Here is a 9,138-nt window from a genome sequence, read left to right as displayed (position 1 = left end):
AAACGCAAACTAAACAGTTTTGGCATAATTATTTTTACGTGCCACCTGTTTCGAGTAACACAGTGAATGATTCTTGTCCTCAAACAAATTGTGCTTACACTAAGGTATAGTTCCAGTTTATTGCTTTACATGTAGTTAAGAATCTATTTTTTCCATCTTTAATTGAAAGAGAAAATGTATATTCAAGGAAGAAGATAGAAGTTTAGTACACGAAATGCACAATTCTGCATAAAAGAAACCATCAGTGTTTATAAATGCCGTTAATTTTAAAAAAGAAAAGTATGCTCAAAAATGGAATTGTACCATGGCACAAATATATAGCCAGCGCTTGAACTACTGACCTCTCTAGGACTTACACTTTGAGATGTAAATATAGACCACAATGATAGACATTAGTTTCCGAAATTTTTGTCGTTTTTTTTTGCAAAATTCGACCCCAGGGCCGGGATGCCCCTAAGCACATTCTATCTAAATTTATTTTTTTGAACAAAAGCTATCAAAATATCTAATAATTTTAAGGGGCCAGTCTTAAAGGATACCAAGGCAAAAAACCATGCAGAAATATACCATTTTACTGAGAAAATGTTTTATAGCTAACTTCATAAACTTAATAAGCTAACTTAAATAGATTTAAAACCCTTATTCATGTTTACATTTAGTTGCAATGTATCGTGATATGTTTCGTGATATGTATCGTATCGCATCTCATGTATCGTGATATGTACCGAATCCGCTAGGTATTTTGAAAAACCAACATGTATATATATATATATATATATATATATATATATATATATATATATATATATATATATATATATATATATATATATATATATATATATATATATATATATATATATATATATATATATATATATATATATATATATATATATATATATATATATATATATATATATATATATATATATATATAACATAAGATAAGATAATAAAGCCTTGGTACAGCAAAAAGTATATATAGTGTCGGATCTAATGTATAGATACTAAGCCAGTAAACAGAAAATAAAAAGCACCGAAAATGGCTAACGACACCAACAATTGATAATTTAAATTTTTGAGACAACCAGTCCTGACATGGGTAAAATGAAGGAGAACAAAATCTAACACTAATTAAGAAACTATGTTATTGTTTCTTTATAGTGTTTGTTGTAGTGCTATGTTTTGTTTTCCATGGGTAATTACTGATTCCATGGGTAATAACAAAGAAACAAAATCTAGCACTACAACTATCACTACTAAAGAAGCGATATTATAGTTTTTTTTTTTGATAATATAACTTGCACATCGCATTAACTGTCAAAATAACTGTTCTATCTTCATTTACATAAAGTAGAGATATCGACCTAAAGTTCAAAGTTCATAAAATTTTTACATATTTTTTTCATCTCTACAATTTGCATTTGCAAGATTAAACGACATGGTAGTCGAGCATTTGCAAGATTTAAGATAACATGAGTTCATAAATACGCATTATTATCCTTTTATCTCCTAATACCGCCAAATAAGCTGTTACGCTCTTCTCTGCACACCTCTTGTGGCGAAGATTACTTTTCATTCTTCGCCAGATTTAGGTATTTTATTCAACCCAAAAACGATGCATTGAAAGGAAAGATTTGCAGAATCGCATTAAGAAATAAAGCAAATAACAACTGCATGGTAAGAAATGTCCAATGAAAGACATATCAAAACTGACTGAAATTCAAGCACACATATTTCAAAATCGTCGTAAATCACTGTAGAACGTTTCCTATGACATACTGTTATACCATCGCACATTTTCAAACCATACACTGTAGTACATGTACATGTAACAGCATCTTTTTCTTTGATTTACTACCGCTTATTTACCATAGTATAAGAGGTGCAGTTGTAGTCTATATTGATTTACACGTTTCGCATTTTGTATAAGAGACATTAGTGTTCGATGAGCGCACAAAGTAAGGCAGCACTATTTTTATGCTGGTACCTTTCGAATCTTTCAAATTATAAACCTTTTTTTTTAATTTTCCATTGATTTTAGATTTTGTTTACTTCTTAAACACATTACTAAAAAAAGGTTCATGCATTTAGAAGTATATGTAATTTGGATGCTTTGTTGGGAAAGCAACCGACCGTAACTTTCTCGACTTGTAAATTGATCTCAGTAGCGGCTGAGAGGTGATCAACAAATAATACGGCGATCAAATACTTTTATAAATTCTCGTCAGCATGGAAAATATACAAACAAAATTGTTTAATCAATCAGAAATGTTAAAATGAACATTTATTTATGTAATCTTTATAATTCTTATTGCATTAAAGATCATGACTCGTATTTTGCATAAAATATCTAAATTAGAGCAAGTAAGGGTTCCTCAAGATCTAGCAAACGCCACTGTTTAGTAACAATATCCTGGTAAAAAATGTGACTTGTTTCAGAACAGTATGGCTAGAGACTTAGATATGTGCAAATCTAGTACCAGGCATTGCTGAGTTCATTATTAGAAGAAAAAAAAAACATTTCACATGTAATACAACTTTTGAAATCATTGTTGGGTAGAACGGAAAAATGATCAATAAGAAAGGAATAGAAAGATTAGACTTACAGTGTTTGAAGTTGCGGTAATCCCTCAAAGGCGTCGCTGTCAATTCGACTTATCTGGTTACTATAAAGGAACCTACAAGAGTACAAGCTTTAATCGTTTATGATTAAAACACAATTTTAGGTTATAAACTATGAAGAGAAGCACTTTTTACGAACGTATAAGTCAAGTTTGTATGTTTTATGTAACACGTAGTATATTTTATCTCTATGCACTCATTTAATGAATTTTTAAAAATTATTTACAATTTTCTTTTCTGAGTTGTTTTATGCACAAGAGTATTGATTTTTAACTTGCTTTGTAGGATTTTTGAAAGGGCAGTTGGGGATGGAAGGGGTGGGTTATATGACATGCCTTTACCATGGGTGCGTACTAAAAACGCCTTTGCATTTATACAGGCACTGTTATTGTTCTATGATAATCAATGTATAGTAGTGATATGAATATAAAGTTAAACGAAATTTGTTGTCCTTAACACTCAAAATAAAAACTTCATGTCAGTCAAAATCAAAACTTAAAGTATGTTTAAGTTTAAGGTTCTTGTGATTTGCTACCAAAGTTGTTGTTTAACATTATTTATTATAAGGTAGAAGGGAAATCCACCGTAATAAAAAAAAAAAAACAACATACAACTCCCAGAATTACTGTTTGTAAAAAATAGGCAGAGGATAGACTGAAGAAATAATATTTATATTCAAGAAAAAAATAATACTTTACTCTGTCATACCTCGGGAAAATAAGTTGAATGAGACGGCTCAATACAGCATCGATTTATATTTTCTTAACAAATAGCTGGATGTATATATTTTGATTAAGTTTTGTAACGTAGCATACTTACACAACTTCATGAGTTGTAATGATTTTTTTTAAAGATAACGATTATTATATCAGTTGCGTTATCATTTTAACTTAATGGTGGCTGGGTAAACTGTAACCGCAAACTTTTGGTACTGGGCTACTATTAATATCAGGAATCATGTGCCTCTATCTTGTACAGATTTACTACATCATGATTTTCATCAGACATTAATACTGGTGGCACTGATTATGCTTCCTTTGCTATTCTTATCGTTCCTAACTATAAGTACTGCCTTTCAAGTAGGAACGTCTACTGCATGGTCTACACGTTTAACAGAACATCCGTCCCAAAACTTTAATATGCTCAAAAACCTTTTACGTAATACTGCACCTGAAATGATGAACTCTGGTTTAGTTTCTATCAGATCCCCCTTTCAGTACCAAATGTAACCCTTTTTTGTAACTCTGTATACGTTATTGATGAATGTTGATAGAATTTATGAACCTTAGCACAATAGGATATATTAGATGTATTCAGTGGAAGATAAAAAAAAAAATGGTTTGTTCCCATAACATTTTCACACATGCCACTAAGAGATAACACAAATATCCGTTGAAAATACTAAGTGAAAATGGATAAGGTAATGAAAGGAAACATCATTTACGAATCCTTTCAAAGGCCTATAATTTACAAAACTAAGGCTCAGTTACTCACTTTTGTTGTTCATCGTAAGGACAGGGTCATAAATCATAACAACATATCCAATTTTTGTTAGAAATTTTTGAAAATTATCATTATACATTCTATGATCCATTGCAGTAAAAGGGGCTGTTGAAATATGCTGTATAAAGTTATCCTTTATCTCGTTGATAAATATTTATTTGTTAAAAATAATTTGATAACGTTTTAGTTATTCAAATGTTATTTAAAAAGTATCCTGGTCAATTTGACTTTTGTCATTTGGTTGACTATACGGTGTTTTTTTTTTTTATTGTATCACTTATTTAGATCGTTATTTAGATAGGCTTTAGCTTCGGTTGATTGAATGTATCTCTAAACAAAACTTATTTTTAAAATGACTTTTGGTTGGGCAATAGGTATGTCCTTTTTAAAATAATCTTTTGTCAATAAGATCTTGTGTTTGACATATGTGTATAAGCATTCTGGCCTATTATTGTGTGATGTTCCTCACTTAATTTAACTTTCGTTTGAGAAAGTCCTACTATTAAAATGTAAACCAGGCTGAATCTAGCAGCCACTAACAGGAGCCACTAAGCCCGTAGAAGCTAGCAGCCAAAAAGGAAATTCATCGAAGTACTGAGAGTACTCGAACAGAAAATTATATTTTACTTAATTATCGACATATTTTAATTAATATCAAAATGATTAATGCTCAATAATTTGTACGAGCATTGCCGACTTCTGAAGCAGTAAATCTCACCTGGAGAAGAGTTATAAATGCGTCTTTGTTGGATACAAATGAAATACGTCCATATGGGTAATAAGTTATGGAAATAATGTTATCCTAAGTGTAGACTTATTGATACAAATAGAAAAACTATATGCATCGTATAAAGTGATATGCAAGCGAAGTTGAACATGTGCGAGTTAAAAGAAATTATCCTTTGGCCTTTTTACTTCCCTGGAGACAACATCAATCGAAATTTAAAAAGACATTATAGAACACCAAGCATTGTGCTCTTATTCTCATAAGAAAATTATCTTATGTCGCAGTCAAAAACAGCGAAAATCATCGGGTAAAATTGTGTTTATTTTGTCTCAGGCATATTTTGACGTGAACCTTCGAGTACAACAAAGAAAATGAAAAGGGTCGGTTTAGCTCACCTGAACTTTGTTATATTTTTGCATTTCACAATGATATAGGGATGAAACGTGATCCATTATCTTTATTATGTTTAATGTGTGCATCAAACGAATAACAGGGTAGTGTAGGGGGCATATGGGGATATTATTTCCTGGTCTCAAATTTGGGCTGTAGGGGTACCACCAAGTGGCTCCCAGGGGTTCTGGCTCATTTCAGGGGTTTATATCTCACTTGAGATTGACCACAAGAAATTGGAAACACTTGGATTAGGTAGAGAACCTCAAGAGGTATTCATAATAAGCAATAGGGAGCACCTATGACCCCTACAAGGGTTCGGTAAACTCACCCGAACTTTGTCATTTTTAGCATTTCACAATGAAATAGGGATGAAACGTGATCCATTATCTTTATTATCTCTGAAGTACGCATCAAACGAATAACAGGGTAGTGTAGGGGGCATATAGGGCTATTATTTCCTGGTCTCAAATTTGGGCTGTAGGGGTACCACCAAGTGGCTCCCAAGGGTTCTGGCTCATTTCAGAGGTTTATATCTCACTTGAGATTGACCACAAGAATTTGGAAACACGAGGATGAGGTAGAGAACCTCAGGAGGTATTCATAATAAGCGTTAGGGAGCACCTATGACCCCTACAATTATTGAATGAAAAACATTGTGAACATTTTACGATAAAAATAAAAATATTCACCAATCTGAAGGAAAACTGAATTTTGTTGACATAGATGAAAGCGTGAGTTCTTTGTTTTAATGCATTTAGACACGGGCGGATGAGTTCACATAAATCCGAAAACTCATTTAAAAAAACTAATAACAATAAATGAGTGATCAATTGCAGTGTAAGATGCAATGGCACAGTAGGTTCTGCGCGCGAAAGTCTAGTCTGACCTCCACTAGTTCCCTTTATTTTGATCGTCGCTACAATCAACATAAAAGGAACTTATTTGAGGTTTGATTTTAATTCAGACTGGAGAAGTCTTGCCTTCTATTTCTCAACTCCATTTATTAGTACTAACATCAAAACTAAAGAACTAAAGTCAAAATATGCGTTATTCAATAATAATATTTCATCAGAGATTTATATTTGAAATGAGTAGATAGTGAATAGGAAAGAGGAATAATTAAATAAATTACAATTTTATTTCTTTTTTTGCATGTAAAAACAAAACTTTTAAACTGTTTTCCAATTTTGATTTAGTCTAAAACCACTTGATGAGCCTAGGGTCCATTGCTCAAAGCACATAAAAGATATAAGTACGGAAAAAATTCAATGTTAGATTTTGAAGTTGTTTGATAGTTTTGTACATGCTAAAGTCTTGTTTGTTTTAATTATAGCATTGTAGTTCACTTGTTGTTTTTCTTTTGCTTTTATTGATATTATTTCTCTTATTACTTAAATTGATATTGTCGACTTCTATTTATTGTTTAAATGTATCTATCAGTTTGTTGCCTGTCAAGCAAATTCATTTTAAGCAGTGTGAGGTCGCAGTGGTATTTGCATCTGACAACTGATCCGCAAAACCCAAGTAATAATACGGCAAGGACTTATGTTCACATCCATTACAGAAATATTTTGAAAAGAAAATTATCTCCCGACAATTAAAATTAGTTATTTTCGATTTTTTATTGTTAGGCTTAGTAGCACAAAGAATAAGATATTAGAAGTCTGACCCACCATAATTTTTTAATATATAAACCATCCTCCGCATTTGTGGCATAAATCATCATCAATGCTCTCAATCTACTTTGCAGTACTCTCCCTCAATTTTACCAGTACCTATAAATGTTCTGGAAACGCAAACTAAACAGTTTTGGCATAATTATTTTTACGTGCCACCTGTTTCGAGTAACACAGTGAATGATTCTTGTCCTCAAACAAATTGTGCTTACACTAAGGTATAGTTCCAGTTTATTGCTTTACATGTAGTTAAGAATCTATTTTTTCCATCTTTAATTGAAAGAGAAAATGTATATTCAAGGAAGAAGATAGAAGTTTAGTACACGAAATGCACAATTCTGCATAAAAGAAACCATCAGTGTTTATAAATGTCGTTAATTTTAAAAAAGAAAAGTATGCTCAAAAATGGAATTGTACCATGGCACAAATATATAGCCAGCGCTTGAACTACTGACCTCTCTAGGACTTACACTTTTAGATGTAAATATAGACCACAATGATAGACATTAGTTTCCGAAATTTTTGTCGGTTTTTTGCAAAATTCGACCCCAGGGCCGGGATGCCCCTAAGAACATTCTATCTAAATTTATTTTTTTGAACAAAAGCTATCAAAATATCTAATAATTTTAAGGGGCCAGTCTTAAAGGATACCAAGGCAAAAAACCATGCAGAAATATACCATTTTACTGAGAAAATGTTTTATAGCTAACTTCATAAACTTAAGAAACTAACTTAGATAGATTTAAAACCCTTCTTCATGTTTACATTTAGTTGCAATGTATCGTGATATGTATCGTATCGCATCTCATGTATCGTGATATGTACCGAATCGGCTAAGTATTTTGAATAACCAACACACACACACACACATATGTATATATATATATATATATATATATATATATATATATATATATATATATATATATATATATATATATATATATATATATATATATATATATATATATATATATATATATATATATATATATATATATATATATATATATATTTATATATATATATATAAAACATAAGATAAGATAAGATAATAAAGCCTTGGTACAGCAAAAAGTATATATAGTGTCGGATCTAATGTATAGATACTAAGCCAGTAAACAGAATATATAAAGCACCGAAAATGGCTAACGACACCAACAATTGATAATTTAAATTTTTGAGACAACCAGTCCTGACATGGATAAAATGAAGGAGAACAAAATCTAACACTAATTAAGAAACTATGTTATTGTTTCTTTATAGTGTTTGTTGTAGTGCTATGTTTTGTTTTCCATGGGTAATTACTGATTCCATGGGTAATAACAAAGAAACAAAATCTAGCACTACAACTATCACTACTAAAGAAGCGATATTATAGTTTTTTTTTTATAACGTAACTTGCACATCGCATTAACTGTCAAAATAACTGTTTCATCTTCATTTACATAAAGTAGAGATATCGACCTAAAGTTCAAAGTTCATAAAATTTTTAAATATTTTTGTTCATCTCTATAATTTGCATTTGCAAGATAAAACGACACGGTAGTCGAGCATTTGCAAGATTTAAGATAACATGAGTTCATGAATACGCATTATTATCCTTTTATCTCCTAATACCGCCATATAAGCTGTTACGCTCTTCTCTGCACACCTCTTGTGGCGAAGATTACTTTTCATTCTTCGCCAGATTTAGGTATTTTATTCAACCCAAAACGATACATTGAAAGGAAAGATTTGCAGAATCGCATTAAGAAATAAAACAAATAACAACTGCATGGTAAGGAATGTCCAATGAAAGACATATCAAAACTGATATTCAAGCACACATATTTCAAAATCGTCGTAAATCACTGTAGAACGTTTCCTATGACATACTGTTATACCATCGCACATTTTCAAACCATACACTGTAGTACATGTACATGTAACAGCATCTTTTTTTTGATTTACTACCGCTTATTTACCATAGTATAAGAGGTGCAGTTGTAGTCTATAATGATTTACACATTTCGCATTTTGTATAAAAGACATAAGAGTTCGATGAGCGCACAAAGTAAGGCAGCACTATTTTTATACTGGTACCTTTCGAATCTTTCAAATTATAAACCTTTTTTTTTTAATTTTTCATTGATTTTAGATTTTGTTTACTTCTTAAACACATTACTAAAAAAAAGTTCATGCATTTAGAAGTATATGTAAGTTGGATGC

This window comes from Magallana gigas, chromosome 8 (assembly GCF_963853765.1).
Source record: "Magallana gigas chromosome 8, xbMagGiga1.1, whole genome shotgun sequence".
Lineage (NCBI taxonomy): Eukaryota > Metazoa > Mollusca > Bivalvia > Ostreida > Ostreidae > Magallana > Magallana gigas.
Note: the sequence above shows the minus strand (reverse complement) of the source record.